Source organism: Erythrolamprus reginae, chromosome 4 (assembly GCF_031021105.1).
Source record: "Erythrolamprus reginae isolate rEryReg1 chromosome 4, rEryReg1.hap1, whole genome shotgun sequence".
Taxonomy (NCBI): domain Eukaryota; kingdom Metazoa; phylum Chordata; class Lepidosauria; order Squamata; family Dipsadidae; genus Erythrolamprus; species Erythrolamprus reginae.
The window spans coordinates 67,386,880-67,404,146 of NC_091953.1; positions in this window are offsets into that span (position 1 = coordinate 67,386,880).

Genomic DNA, 17,267 nt, shown 5'->3' on the forward strand with positions numbered 1-17,267 from the left:
ATACCTCACCCCATGCCCTTGGATGATCTCACCCAGCGGTTTCATGTAGATATTAAATAGCAGGGGGGAGAGGACCGACCCCTGAGGTACCCCACAAGGGAGAGACCTAAAGGTCGACCTCTGACCCCCACTAACACCGACTGTGACCGATCAGAGAGGTAGGAGGAGAACCACTGAAGAACAGTGCCTCCCACTCTCAACCCCTCAAGCCGGCGCAGAAGGATACCATGGTCGATGGTATCGAAAGCCGCTGAGAGGTCAAGAAGCACCAGGACAAAGGACAAGCCTCTGTCCCGGGCCCACCAGAGATCATCCATCAACACGACCAAAGCAGTTTCCGTGCTGTAGCCGAGCCTGAATCCAGACTGCTGAGGACCTAGATAATCGGCTTCTTCCAAGGACCGCTGGAGTTGGAGCGCCACCACCTTCTCAACAACCTTCCCCATAAAGGGAAGGTTGGAGACTGGACGGTAGTTATTAAACACGGCTGTTTAAAAATCATCACTTATATATATATATTTAATTATCATACAGCAGGACTATAACTTGTTGCTTTACATCCTTATGATTTATATTGATATTGATTGTTTCCTGATTACTTATTTGTACCCTATGACTGTTCTGTCTGGGTTCCCCCAGACCTCAACACCAACTGGAAAAAACAGCCAGACACTCTGGTAAAAGCCAAAAGTATTTTATAGCTGGAAAAAATAAACACAGAGGAAAACCTGTTCTTCCCAACAGACAGGCTATAATACGTTACAGCAGAGTCCTGATGTCCAGACAATACAGCAAGCTTCTTGCTGGCACCCCCCCCCCCCCAAGGTTTCAATAGTCAAAGGCACAAACCAGGATTCCAAGACGCCAAAGTTCACAGCCAGGTCCCACGACTCTCAAAGATAAAACTCCACAAGCCAGGAAGGGTGGGTCTGCCTTTTAGCCTTTCCCAAGAGCACCACACCCAAACCCAGCTGTTGCCTCTTTAATGCTGAAAGTACTTAGCCAATTGATTTCTTCTCTGAGTAGCTCTTCTTTGTCGCAGATCAATTATGGCTTGTGCATTTTCCTCTAAGGAATCCAGGCTGCTTGCTGGGGAGAGCTCCCCCTGGTGGGACTCTGGCTGTCCTCCCTCTTCTTCAGCCTGGGATTCCTCCTCCTCGTCTGTCTGCACCTCCTGTTCCTCAGCCTCTCCCTCTGAGCTGGAAACCGACAGAAGATCAGCCGTTCCTTGAGGGGCCTCAGACGGAACCACAACAATGACCAGGGGTGGGCTACCATTCCTGGTCCTACCGGAATGGTCCCCCTGCATGCACGCACCCTCACTTCGGCGTGCAGGCACCCTCATGTGGGATTCAGTGAGGGATTCACCTCTGCGCAAATGCGCCCACGTGCACACACCCATGTGAGAATGTGTGTGCGCAGAGGTGAGGATGTGTGCACGCGGGGGGTACCCCTGGTCATAAGGTAAGAATATAAAGCAACAAATTATACTCCTGCTGTATGATAATTTAATATATATATAAATGATGTTTTTTATATATGCATAAAACTGCCTTCCACACTGGGCCTACATTAAGTAATGCCTTCAGCTACAAAATTTGCAACTGTCCTTGTAGTTTATATTTAGGGAGTTCAGTTCTAAAATTCTCCTTAAGGAATCTCATGCGAGGATACATGCGTGCGTGATTTCTGGGTTTTTTTTTTCACAGCAGCCGAAATCTCAAGTGCGGACATCCTTCCAGCAGCAAAAATTGTCAGTTTCTTTGCTTCCACGCATTTTAGATCTATTAAAGTATTTATATTTCTATCTATTTTCTGTCTTGCAATTCTATGAGCTAACCATCTGCTGGGCTTGTTTGCAAATTCAAAAAAAAAATCTGTTTTGTTCCTTTTAGCTTTTTGGCTAGTTCATTCTATGCCTGATTGTTTATTCTTATTATGTTTAGCCAAATAAGCAATGGATAGGCCTTAGTAGTGTCCCACAAGTTCAGTAGAGTAGTCTGTTCATTTTTATTTATTCATAAATATATGTCTAGTTCCCTTTCCATCGTTGTGATGTAGCTCTTTTCTTTAATTATTGTTTGATTCAATATCCATCTTTTTTGATACTATTATGTGGTTCTCTCAATTTTATCCACAGAGGGTTATGGTCAGCCCATGTATTTGGTAATATCTCAGATTCTAATGTATTATTTTAAAATTCCACATTTGCCCAGGCCATGTTGATCATTGACCAGGATTTACTGGTATGTACTGTTTCTTGTTGTGAGCCACTCCAAGTCCTCGGAGAGGGGAGGTATACAAATCTAATAAATAATAATAATAACAACAACAACAACAACAACAATAATAATAATAATAATAATAATAAATAATTTATGATGGAATGAGAAAAAGGTATAGTATGTTTTGTTTGTATAGTAATGTCACCAGGTATTTTTCAATTGGAATTCTTCTACCATTTGATCAAAGGTAGCGGGAAGGATTTTTCTTGCTTTTTTCTACCCTTGTTGTCTTTTTTCCTGTCTGATATAGCACTGAAACCTCCTATGATTAATAGTTTTTCCTGTCTTATTTCTAGAAGTTTTTGGTGAAGATTTGCAAAAAAAAAAAAAGACTGCTTTAGGCTTGGGACGTATATATTTACTATCATAGTGGGTTTAGTTCCTCCATTCATTTGTACTATTAGAACTCTACCTTCCTCATCAACAGGAGTTTTGGGTTCAGGCATGGTTTGATGTACATAGCTGTCCCTTTTTTTAAAACAGAAGCTAAGGTTGTAAATAGTTTATCTAATCTTGGGTTTTCTAAAACTTGGTGGTGTTCTTTTTTGATGTGTGTTTCCTGGAGACAGGTGATTTCAGGTTTTTTTTTTAAGTTTGTGGTATACTCTATTTCTTTTAGTACATGAATTTAGGCCGTTTATATTTATTGACAGTAATCTTACTTCATTCGTCACCAATTTGGTTTGTTTCCCTTTTTATTTCCATATTTTTGCCACTGACTTCAATCTAGCTGTTGCACCTTCTTTTCCATTGTTATATAGTCTTTCTTTAGTTTCAGTTTCAAGTAAATTTTCTTCCGAGCTTATCCCTTCTTGACTTTCCCCCTCTCTTTCTCTTTCTTCTTTATTATCTTGATCCTCTACCCCTTGATGTTCTGGTCAAAAATAATCTTTGACCTCATCTATCGAATTAATTATATATATATATATTATCCAGAAAGTTGATCAGCAATCCTTCTAGTATTAACCACCTAAATGGAATCCTGTTTCTGTTTAATTTAGATAATAAAAAAAAATATAAGGCTGTCTTTTTTCCCTTTTTTCCCTTGGCATCTGTTTGAGGATAACAACCTCTTTTCCTTTGTAAGTAAGTGTACTTTCTCTGGCCAGGTTCTAGACTGTCTCTCACTGTTCTTTTTGTAAACCGCACATGAACTTCCTTCGGCAGTTTGTTTCTGTGACCATAACTTGTGTACACTCTGTATACCTTGTCCATCTCTTTTATTACTCCTTGTGGTGTCGAATTTGTAATGCTTGCTACAATCTCTGGGATACTCTGAAATCTTAAAAAGAAGGTCGATTTTTCTAATTCAAGGCTTAGAAAAGCTTCTTCTTGGTCATGATTCACAGTTGTCACTTGGCTTTCTGTTTGTTGGAGTTTTATTTCCACCTTTTCATTTCTTTCCTCTGTAATCTTTATTTTTTGTTCATTTTTTCTAAATGTCCCTTGAACAAATTCCATTTTTTTCATCCAGCCTACCAATTCTGTCATCGATCTTTTTAATGTCTTCTTTCACTCTCCCATGTTTCTGGTCATCATTTCATAATTCCTATCTATTGACTGCTGCATCTTGATCATCATCTCTTGGAGTGAAGCTAATGTTATAGAAGATGGTTGCAAATTTGCTGTTTTCTCACTGGTCATGCCTTCAACATTCCAGTGAATCTGTGGTGTGGAGGGTAGAGGAAGTGCAGTAGTGTTTTTCCCAGTTTTGGGTTGAAGTGTTGTGGTAACTGTAAACATTCTGAACGTATTTTGAGTATAGCCCCAATTAACTATACAAAACAGATCTGACTAATATCCTTCTTAACCTTTGGTTTCACTTACTCTGTAATCTCCTATGTCCTTCTTTCTATATCTATATCCTTCTTTCTATTTCAATCTGCATTCTTATCTCTATCTCAATTAGTTCCATTTAATTACTTTAATTTAATTAATTAATTTGGTTTAAATTTTCTATATTAATTACAAACAATATTTGGTACAAAAAGTGTCTATGAATAGGTACTTGTTTGCCTAAATACTTAAATATAGAATCAGTATAAGTATGAATGCAGTTTATATAATGTCCAGATCAATTTAGAAGAAGAGCTATAATTTAATATGTCATTAAGTCTAAATCAAAGTCAATAGTTGACTATCAGAATCACAATCAGAAAATCAACTATTATTATTATTATTATTATTATTATTATTATTATTATTATTATTATTTATTAGAGTTGTATGCCGCCCCTCTCCGCAGACTCGAGGTGGCTCACAGCAGTGATAAAACAGTATATAATGACAAATCTAATATTAAGTCTAAAATAACAATTTTACATTAAAAACCTAAAAAAAACCTTATATAAAAACATACACACAGACATTCCATACATAAAACTACATAGGCAAGGGGAGATGTCTCAGTTCCCCCATGCCTGATGGCAGAGGGGTTTTTAAGAAGTTTATGAAAGGCAATTAATAGAAATTTATTTCAAATAGGTATCAAGAAGATATATTTTAAGCAAGCAAATATCAGATATTTCCCCTCTACAGTTTTCAATACACCCCCAATGTCTGCGTATTCAGTTCATTCAGTATATTTTCAGAATCAGTTGATTCAATATATTTTCAGAATCAGTTGATTCAATATATTTTCAGAATCAGTTCATTCAATATATTTTCAAAATCAATCTATTATGCAAAATACCTATAAATCCCTTCAGCACAATTGTTTCTCATGTTGTTGATCTTTTAAACAGTTTTTTCTCTGGGGTGCGATTCTTTTCTCAAAATGGGAAAATACCTACAGAGACCATCTCTAGTTTTGGCTGTTATTTTCTCACTTCCGTGATCAAAGTTGGGTTGTCAAACTTTCAGACTGGCCATGAGATTGGTTTCTTCAGGCTTGGCTCTAGGTTTTTCCTTGCTCTCTGGGGAATTGCCTACCTATCACAGATGTGCCAGGAACTCCGCTTCAAGTTGCACATTCCTCCAAGCAGCGACTGCCTTTTTGGCTACCAAAAAAACACACAAAAAGCAGAGATCAACCCCGGGAGACTCCGGAGGCTGCCCTGCATTGGCGTGACATCAAACATAGTAATTTTTCAAATATCTCCACCAACACCATCCTTCCCCCCTCCACCATTCCCTGGAAAGAAACATGTGCTTCCAATGAAATAACTTCATGAAAAGAAAATATAGTGAATACACACAGTAAAGCAAAACCAAAGATCTGCAAATATATATGTTCTTTTAAAAACCTACTATATAGACTTCCGGTCTGGATAGAGACCGCAGCGGAGCCTCCCTGGCAGGGCTCTGCCTTGAGGCTCCTTCAACCTCTCCGAAGGTCGCGGTTTGCGATCTGATCGGGTCCGGATGGCCCGATCCTAGAACAGGGGGCTCCCCTCTGTCCGAGGAGCCGTCGCTGAAGCTCCGGAGACAGTGGTTTGCCCCGCAGCTTCGGAAAAGGGAGAACCGATCCTCTCCCAAGAGGATCGGCCAGTGCGATCTCTCCAAACCCAGCGGGAAGCAAGGAAAAGACGAAAGAAAGTGAAGACAATTTGCAGCATACCTGAACCGAAAGGGAATACAGTAAACAAGAAAACCCAAGGTAAAAACTTATTGTTTCATGTCTAAAAACGGAAGATTGGATCATTGTAAAAGTTACAAGTGAAAGTTTTTTTTTCAACAAGGCGAAAGGGAAAGTTATTGAGAACTTGTATCCAACCGCAAGTAATAGCCGGATCTAATTTCTTTTCACTTTCGTTTATAACTTTGAACTTGAACTTTGAATCTTTAAATTTTTGAGCTACTAAAAATATTGAAGGATTAATAAAACAATTCAAATTTGACATGACTTTAAAAAAGACTTAATTTCCAAAGATGAATAGAATTTGGGATTTCTAAACTATCAGCAAACATCGTATCCCGGGCTCTAACTTCAACAGCGGAGGGGTAAAGAACACTTTTACTGCTTTCCTTTTACTGTTCTTTCTTACAACAACAAAATGAAATAAACTATCAATTTGAAAATAAATGGAAAATAAAACCAATTGACATATTAATGCTACAAGAACATATTTAGCCTTTGTATGGTTTGCCTGTTTTTGGATTACCCCCTTTGGATTACTTGCTGATTGCCTGTGGATTATTTGTGAAGACTTTCTTTCTACCTGCCTGGCACTGTGAAGTATAAACTGACTCCATTTTAAGCCTTAAACAACGGAGAATTTGCCTGCATTCGTTTTTTGACTGTGAAACACCAACTGACTCCATTTTAAAATAAAAGAAAATTGTAAATCTGACTTTGCTTTGAATTGGAAAATTGGAACTATATAGAAAATAATTACATAGAAGCTTATTTCCTGTCATTACCGAATCTACAACATCCTTCATTAACAAAGGCCACCTGATTTATAAGAAGATTATAAGTATATAACATCTATATTTTGTTCCTCAAATTAATTCTTTTTTTTCTTCCTCTTTCTGTATTGCTGTTCTATTGTTGTTTTTAAAAGTATATTGACTTAGAATATATGCATTGTTAACAAACCTTGGTTCCCTGCTCTACTTTAACTAAACCAAATTAAAAAACCCTTTTTCCCCCCTGTTGTTTCTCTCTCCCACAACACAGCCTTTCTTTGTTATTTCTTCCCCTTTTCCTTCTTCTCTCCCTTCTTATATTTGCCTTCTCTTATCTTTTTTGGATATATTTTTACCCCCTTTCTTTTTTACTCTTTAATAGACATTCTCCCTTGGTTTTTTTATTTATCATTAGATATCTTATTCTGTTTTCATTCACTTTTTTTTCTTTCTTTCTTCTTATCTCCTCTTTTTAAAAAGTATTATACCCTTTTCCCTCTTTTTTGGTTTTTTTAAATTTAAAGTTAAAAGGAAATTTATAGTGAATTTTATTAGTAATTTGATTAACATATTTGTGGTTCTTACTAGGTAATAACATATTGCTATTTATCAAGGGAAACTGGTTACAAAGTTTATTGAACAAGTTTGGGATTTATAGTGATTTTCTTCTTTTCACTAAATACAAATTGATACGGTAGTAATTTCAAATTTGAAAATGTCAAGCACTTCAACCTATGTTAAAACAGTTAAAAAACAAGCAGCAGCTGCAATTTCTTCTCCACAAAGTTCACCTCATCCTTCCCCGATGCATCAAGTTTTATCTGTAACTATGTCTACCAAGGAGAAGGACAAAGAAAAATCCCAGCAGCCCACTCTGATAACAATACAAGAAACTCTAAATGCAATGAAGGACTTTATGTTTAAATCCCAAGAAGATGCAGCCCAACAACGAGAGGCTATAAAGGATGAGGCAACACAACAAAGAGAAGCCATAAAATCAGACTTGGCGGAATTTAAAACAGAGATGGCTGACCTGAAAGCAGACATGGGAGAGATGAAGGCGCAGATGAAGGAAATGCAACAAACTCTACAGGAAAGTGAAGATCGCGTTAAAACAGTTGAAGAAAAGACTGTTAAAATTGAAAAGAGAATGGATTACTTTGAAGGCAGAGCTGACTCACGATACAGAAGATATGATGAATCAATCACTCACCTTGAGATGCAATGTGCTTCGTATGGGCTACAATTTCAGAATATAATAGAAGAAAAAGATGAAGATTTAAAGATGACTATGGCTGAAACTATTGGAGGAATACTCCAGGTTGATCCTACATAAATATTAAAAGAAATCGATGAAGTTTTCAGAATTTCAAATAGCTACATCCGTCGCCACAATCTCCCGAGAGAGATCCATATCAAGTTTGCAAGAAAGACTCTGTGAGATGACATACTGCATTGGGCAAGAACTTCTAAACTACAACACAAAGAATTTGAAGTAAAAATATTAAAATAAGTCCCAAGAGGTGTCAGAGAAAGTAGAAGAGATTATCATTTTCTAACCAGAATTCTGATTAAAGAAAATATAACTTTTCGCTGGCTTATTCCAGAAGGGATAGCATTGACCTGGCGTTCCAGAATATATAAGCTGGAAAACTTGGAGCAAGCAACGGACTTTTTTGAAAACAGTGGCATAAGTCACCTGGATCAATCAGCAAACCAACAAACTGCTCAACAGCAACCAGCACAACAGCAACCTGTGAAAGAACCGGCAATCCAGCAGGTGCAAGACATGGGGGCTACCACTCTGATAGTAGAGCAGGACCAAGGCGCTAGAAGAGTTCAACCTCAGCGCGAAACTAAAAAACCAAATAAATGACAAGTAAAGACTTAAAGATCTTTTCTGTTAATGTGAATGGACTTAATGAACCAAGGAAAAGGAAACAAATTTTCTCCAAAATCAGAAATCAAAATGCTCAAATAGTAATACTACAAGAAGTGCATATTAAAAAAAAGTAATCAGAAACTATTATTAAATCCCAAAATTGGAAAAATGTATGCTGCATTAGCAGACCAAAAAAAAAAGAGGAGTAGTGATGTATGTTGAAAATTCTATAAATTCCAAACAAATATATAAGGATGACGAAGGTAGAATTTTGATTGTACAAGTTGACATTGAACCTAGACCTTTGGTAATTGTTTCGATTTATGCCCCTAATGAAGATCAAATGACATTTTATAAAAAATTGCATCAAGTAATAACAGAGTTAAATATTGAAAATATGTTAATAATTGGTGATTTTAACGCTATTACAAACAGATAATTGGATCACTCAGGGGGGGGGAAATAACAAAAGTAAGAAGAGAAGTAAGAACTTATTACCTAGTACTTTCCAGAAAATGAAAGTGGAATTATTATTAAATGACATTTGGAGGGAAAGACATCTCCACAAGAGACAATACACTTTTTACTCTAACCCCCATAAAATTTGGACAAGAATAGACATGGTATGGGCTTCAAAAATAATTGCTGAGCAAATAAAAGAGGTCGAGATAGATGTCAACATTTGGGCTGATCACAATCCTGTGGTAGTTCATATGAGAACTAAAAATAAACAGGTTAATTGGCGGATGAATAGAAACATTTTGAAAGATAAGAAGTATAAGGATTGGATTGAAAAAGAATTAAAAATATTTTTTGAAATTAATAAAAACTTAGATACTACTCCACAAAATTTATGGGATACAGCTAAAGCATACATTAGAGGTGGAAGGTCTTAAGTATAAAACGTATCAGGAAAGACTTAATGAACTCAATCTGTATAGTCTGGAAGACAGAAGGAAAAGGGGGGACATGATCGAAACATTTAAATATGTTAATGGGTTAAATAGGGTTCAGGAGGGAAGTGTTTTTAACAGGAAAGTGAACACAAGAACAAGGGAACACAATCTGAAGTTAGTTGGGGGAAAGATCAAAAGCAACATGAGAAAATATTATTTTACTGAAAGAGTAGTAGATCCTTGGAACAAACTTCCAGCAGACGTGGTTGGTAAATCCACAGTAACCGAATTTAAACATGCCTGGGATAAACATATATCCATTGTAAGATAAAATACAGGAAATAGTATAAGGGCAGACTAGATGGACCATGAGGTCTTTTTCTGCCGTCAGTCTTCTATGTTTCTATGTTTCTAGAGGATTAACGATATCTTACACAGCAAAATATAACAAGGAAAATAAAATAAAATATGAACAACTAATAAATTAATTAAAACAATTAGAATCCTTATCACAACAACATATAAATAATAGAGATTTGAAAACAGAAATGAGTGTAATTAAACATAAAATTAGATTGATAGAACAAAATCAAATAACTGAAAAGATAAAAAGAACTAAACAACATTATTTTGAACATGCGAACAAACCAGGCAGATGGTTAGCATATAAACTTAGAAAACAGAGGCAATCAAAACTTATTAAAAAACTAGAGGACAATGACGGTATAATAAAATATGATACAGAAGGAAAAGCAGATATTGTGAATAATTTTTTTAAAGAACTATATACAAAAGATATTATCAGTGAAGACGAAGTTTTTAATTACTTAGAACATTCAAAATTACCACAAATAACGGAAGATCAACAGAATATTATGGATGGACCAATAATAATGGAAGAACTCTTAATAATAATAAAAAAACAAAAAAATAACAAAGCAACTGGCCCAGATGCTATACCGGCAGAATGGTACAAAATAGAAAATGAAACAATAAGAAATAATATGTTAGAAATTTTTAATGAATGTAGACTTGAGGGCAAAATTCCTAAATCTTGGTTAGAATCATTAATAACTTTAATTCATAAGCCGGGTACGGCACCAGAAAAAATTAAAAATTATAGGCCTATATCATTATTAAATGTGGATTATAAGATATTTACTGCTATATATGCAGATAGACTTAAAAGAGTTATAAATGGAATAATACATCAAGATCAAAATGGTTTTTTACCAGGTAGACAAATTAAAAATAATCTTAGAATTGTCATAAATACGTTAGAATATTATGAGCAACACCCAGGGAAAACATTATCTTTAATGTTCTTAGATGCTCAAAAAGCCTTTGATAATCTCAATTGGATATTTATAAAAATGCAATTAAATAAAATGAATTTGGTTCAAAATTTGTTAATTTAATAGATGCCATTTACTCAAAACAAACAACGAACATAATACTGAATAATGAACAATTAACAACACTTGAGATAAACAAGGGAGTTCGCCAAGGTTGTCCTATATCACCGTTGCTATTTATTATGGCTTTGGAGACTTTATTAATCAAAATAAGAACAGACCCTAAAATAAAAGGCCTAACCGTAGGCGACGAGACGTACAAAGTCCAAGCCTTCGCAGATGATTTAACTTTTATAATTGAAGAACCGATTAAGACAGTCCCAATATTAATGCAGACAATAGAACATTATGGAAAGGTAGCAGGTTTAAAGATAAATAAAAGTAAAACACAATTTTTAACCAAAAACATGAGTAAAATACAAGAAACCAAATTAGAACATATTTCTGGAATAAAGATCGTTAAAAAAGTAAAATATCTAGGAATTTGGTTAACAGCTAAAACAATAACTATAAAAAATGATAACTATTTAAAATTATTGACAGAAAATAAAAAAGATTTAGAAATCTGGAATAACTTGAAAATATCTTTTTTAGGAAGAGTAGCAACAATTAAGATGAATATTTTACCTAAAATTTTATTTCTTTTCCAGGTAATCCCAATAAACCCAGGGGGCACTTTTTTCAAAAATTTAACAAATATAGTTAAAAAGTTTTTATGGCAAGGGAAAAAAGCAAGGATAAAAATAAATTGTTTAGAAGATATTAAAGAAAGGGGAGGATTTGGACTTCCAAATTGGAAATTATATTATCAGGCGACCGCCTTAACATGGATTAGAGATTAGATTACCCTAGAAAATAAAAGAATATTAAATTTAGAAGGGTATGATCTTATGCTTGGATGGCACGCCTTCATATGGTATGACAAGGAGAAAAATCACTCATATTTTAAAAGACATACATTAAGGAAATACCTACTAGAAGTCTGGAAAGACATAAGGAAAAACCATTTTTTAACTATTCCAGAATGGCTTGCCCCTCTAGAAGCAATAATACACCCAAAATCCATAAAAGATAAAAAAAAATATACGATATAAAGATTTATTAAATGACCAAATGAAATTAAAATCTAGGATTATATTACAAGATGAAGGGATAACAATAGATTGGTGGCATTATGCCCAGATTCGATCTAGATACCAGAAAGATAAAACACTCTATATTTTTAATAAAAACAAAAATTTGTTAAGCAACTTAATTACTCTTAATCAAACAAAAACAATAGGGAAAATATATAAATTCCTTATTCCACACAAAAATATAGAATTGACCCTAAAAGATAATATGATAAGATGGTGCAGAAACATTGGTAAAGAAATAGCTATAGACACATGGGAGAAAGTTTGGGTTAACAATTGGAAAATGACCAAATCAGTATCATTAAAAGAAAACCAAATTAAAATGTTCTACAGATGGCATCTCCCACCAAATAAAATAGCAAAAATGTTCCCTAAAACTTCTCCATTGTGTTGGAAATGTAAGAAAGAAATAGGAATCTATTACCATCAATGGTGGATATGTGGTAAAGCTAAAATATATTGGAAGATGATAGAGAAAATAATAAAAGAAACGGTAAAGCAGGAAGTTGAAAATACCCCGGAATTTTATTTATTAGGAATTACCAATCAGACTTATAAGAAAGAAATTTTATATTTAGTTATACACATATTAACTGCGGCTAGAATTACGTATGCGCAAAATTGGAAGGGGGAGGAAATCCCCAAAGAAGAAGAAGTTATAGCAAAAGTATTAGATTGCGCTGAAAGAGATATGATGACAAGATGTTTAAATGATCAAGAAGATACTAAGTTTTATGAAACATGGAACAATGTTTATAAATGGATAGATAAGAAAAAATAAGATATATAATCTATTTTTAGTTAATTTGTTGTATTTGTTTTTACTTGGGTAATATCAATACTAACATTAGTTTAAATTTATTGCTTAATGACTATGGTAGAATTAGTTTATATATAAGAATTAGTTTATATATAAGTAATATAGTAAGAATTTTGGTTTTATACATATATTAGTAAAAATGTGAAAAACTTTAACTCAAATTTAGCAAATTTTTTTAAATATTCAATATATATCTAATTATGTATTCTTTTTCTGTATTTGAATTTATACTTTCAAGATAAGTGGGGAAAATGTATCCCCATTTTGTGTTCAATGTTTGTATGTGTGTCTGTCTATTTTAAGAAAATCAATAAAAATATTTAAAAAAATAAAAATAAAAAAAATAAAAAATAAAAACCTACTATATAACTACATTGTTGTTACTTTTGAAGCAAAAAGATTGCAATACACATAATGGTACTAAGTGATGTTGTTCCAATTATAGACTTTGAAAATGCAACACACTGCAGTCACAAGCTCTGGAGAATTAGCTTCTCTTGGAGCTTCTTTCTAAGCTTTATTGTTCATACCCTAGTGGTTTTTCTCTTCATCTCAAGCCTGACTAGGTCCATTATGATAGCAATGTACAGAAAGCCTTAAGACTAGCATGCAAAATTGCCCTCCTTAAGCTGTCAAAATTCAAAGTTTTCCATGTGTGGGAGCCAAAAAGGCCATAAGGAAATATTCAGCCACTGATCTCTCCGTTATAATCTGATGAAAAATCTGATTTGAAAAGGAGTGGATATGATCTATTGAAAGCCAGGCAAATGACAAAGAATGCCTTATGTTAGCACATAGTAAAATTAAACTGTCCTTTTATTATATTGACATTTGGGAACAACTTATCAGAGACTGCTATTAACTTTTATGTTGCTATCATTCCTGTAAAGAAAGAGATGTATCTACAATTTAGGGCTTTTTCCCCCTTCAATTCACTAACCATGGAATTAAGTTAGTCTACGGAGAGGGGCGGCATACAAATCTAATAAATAATAATAATAATCTCACTATCTGTTGTTAAAGAATATATTTGTACAATGGTGCCTTTCATCACATTCCTAGCCCTCCATATTTAGTTAATCTGTTGTACTATTTTTTCTTCATCCTTCAATACAAACTGATTAGGTGCCTCGGTGATGAAATCACTTCCAGTTCTGTGGGCTTGGCTTGAAGGTCAGGTGACTGGGTGGGTGTGGCCAACTTGTAAAATATGGTAAAACTCACTTAAAAATGCTCTTGCTTAGCAACCAAAATGTTTGCTCAATTGTGGTCCTAAGTCTGTCTGTCTTTCTTTCTTTCTTTCTTTCTTTCTTTCTTACTTACTTTCCTCTCCCCTCTCCTCCTCTCCTATCCAGTCCTCTCTCATTTCCTTTTTTCTTTTCTTTTCTTTCTTTCTTTCTTTCTTTCTTTAGTTAGTTAGTTATTTAGTTATTTATTTATTAAATTTGTATGCCGCCCCTCTCTGTAGACTCGGGGAGGCTCACAAGAGTAATAGAAAACAATATATAATACAAATATAATAATTAAAACTAAAAACCCATAATTTAAAAAACATGCACACAACATACCATACATAAACAGTATAGGCCTGGGAAAGTTATCTCCGTTCCCCCATGCCTGATGGCAGAGGTGGGTTTTAAGGAGTTTACGAAAGGCAAGGAGGGTGGGGGCAGTTCTAATCTCCAGGGGGAGCTGATTCCAGAGGGTCAGGGTCACCACAGAGACCCGCCAAATGACATTGTTTAGTCGACGGGACCCAGAGAAAGCCAACTCTGTGGGACCTAATCGGTCACTGGGATTCGTGCGGCAGAAGGCGGTCCCAGAGATATTCTGGTCCGATGCCATGAAGGGCTTTATAGGTCAAAACCAACACTTTGAATTGTGACTGGAAATTGATCGGCCACCAATGCAGACTGTGGAGTGTTGGTGTAACATGGGCATACCTTGGGAAACCCATGATTGCTCTCACAGCTGCATTCTGCGCGATCTGAAATTTCCGAACACTTTTCAAAGGTAGCCCCATGTAGAGAGCATTACAGTAGTCGAATCTTGAGGTGATGAGGGCATGGGTGACTGTGAGTAATGAGTCCCGATCCAGATAGGGCCGCAACTGGTGCACCAGGCTAATCTGGGCAAATGTCCCCCTTGCCACAGCTGAAAGATGGTTGTCTAATGTGAGCTGTGGATCGAGGAGGATGCCCAAGTTGCGCACCCTCTCTGAGGGGGTCAATAATCCCCCCCAGGGTTATGGATGGACAGATGGAATTGTCCTTGGGAATCAGGACCCACAGCCACTCAGTCTTATCCGGGTTGAGTTTGAGTCTGTTGACACCCATCCAGACCCCAACAGCCTCCAGACATTGGCACATCACTTCCACTGCTTCGTTGACTGGACATGGGGTGGAGATGTACAACTGGGTATCATCTTCATACTGATGATACCTCACCCCATGCCTCTGGCTGACCTCACCCAGTGGTTTCACGTAGATATTGAATAGCAGGGGGGAGAGGACTGAACCCTGAGGCACCCCACAAGGGAGTAACCTTGAGGTTGACCACTGACCCCCTCACTAACACCAACTGTGACCGACCAGAGAGGTAGGAGGAGAGCCACTGAAGAACAGTGCCTCCTACTCCCAACCCCTCCAGCCGGCGCAGAAGGATAACATGGTCGATGGTATCAAAAGCTGCTGAGTGGTCAAGAAGCACCAGGACAGAGGATAAACCCCTGTCCCAGGCCCACCAGAGATCATCCATCAACGAGACCAAAGCAGTTTCCGTGCTGTAGCTGGGCCTGAATCCTGACTGTTGAGGGTCCTCTCCTCCTCCCTTCCCCTCTCCTTCCTCTCCTCATCTCCCTTCCCCCTTTCCTTTCCTCCTTTCCTTTCCTTTCTGTTCCTTCTTTCCTCTCCTTCGCTCCTTTCTTCTCTCCTCCACTCACATGTGCACCATATCTCTTTTGTGTAGATTTGCGTCCTATTGCATGTACAGTCCTGGGACATCAGCTTGCAGGGCAAGCAAGAGGCAACCAGGAGACCGGCTCAGGGGCATAGCCAGCCAACTTTTCCCAGTCAGATAACTCAGCACAATAAGATATCACAGATCATTTTATTACAGGCATTCTCACAATATCTCACAGTTATGATGCGATTCTTCTGCAGTATAATCTTTCCCATTGTGCAGGTAAAAAGAAGTTGAATTGACCCAGGCTCTAGGTGTAGCATCTACATGCTGGCTGGCTTAGTGAGTGAAGACAAAGACCCTCGGGAATGTTCTCTCCAATTACCCCTCATCCCGAGTCAGAGCCAATAGGAATACACAAATGTGGTCAAATGTAAAACTACATTACCCAGAGTGCTATTTCACTACATTTCCCCTAATGCAATATCTTAAAGAAACATGCCTAAATACAGTCCAACTATGTCTGTCTCTGGGGACAGCACACACAGTTTATAGTGCCACACAATCATTTTGAAGAAAGAAACAAGCTTCTGCACATTCCCATGGCTTGAAGAAACAATCTTTGATCAACAGAAAGATTTTTGTGCTTGGCAGCCCCTCACAACTATTTTTTAAATATCATTTTATTATTAATTTTTAAAAGCTCCCTCACAATTATTGATCAACTAGCTTAGGACCAGATTTTGACAGTTGATCTAAGCTATTGGACAAACCTTTTTCATCTCTTAGGAAAATTACTTCATGTTCCTCCCACCCACCTCCAGGAATCCACTAATTGTTTTCATGAAGTTGTTCTGATTAAATCTGTGAAGATAGCACCAGACACAAACCTTGATGTCCAGGCAAAACAGAGTTCTATAATAAGTGTAGTGAAAAATATCCTGATTTTCTATGAGACACTGGAAGAAAACCTAAACTTAGTACCAAAAGACAAAGACAATTTAAAAAGTTTCTTGCAATACATAAACAGCAAAAAAAAACAAAAACCCAAAGAAACAGTTGGTCCACTAAAAAGAGAAGATGGCAAAAAGGAAATGGACAACAGAGATAAAGCAGAACTACTCAGCACATTCTTCATGTCTGTCTTCACTCACAAAGAAACTGCAAACCAACAAACCTGTAACACAGCTGCAGAAATCAAAACTGGAACAAAACTCCACTTTAATAAAAATACAGTAAGAGATCACCTTTTGAAACTCAATGAATACAAATCACCAGGACCAGATGGACTACATCCCAGAGTCCTAAAGGAACTAGTACATGTCATCGCTGAACTTCTGAACCACATCTTCCAAAAACCCTGGATCAAAGGACAAGTACCGGATGATTGGAAATGAGCTGACATGATCCTCATTTACAAATAAGGCAAAAAAAAACCAGAGCCAGGAAACTACAGACCGATCAGCCTAACATATATACCTGGGAAAATAGTAGAAAAAATAATCAAGAAACAGATCTGCCACCTCCTTGAGACAAACAATGTAATAACTCCCAGCCAGTAGAGGTTCATCAGAAACAAATCATGCCAAACCAATCTCATCTCATTCTTCAACACTGTGACCAAATCAATTGACCAGAGAAA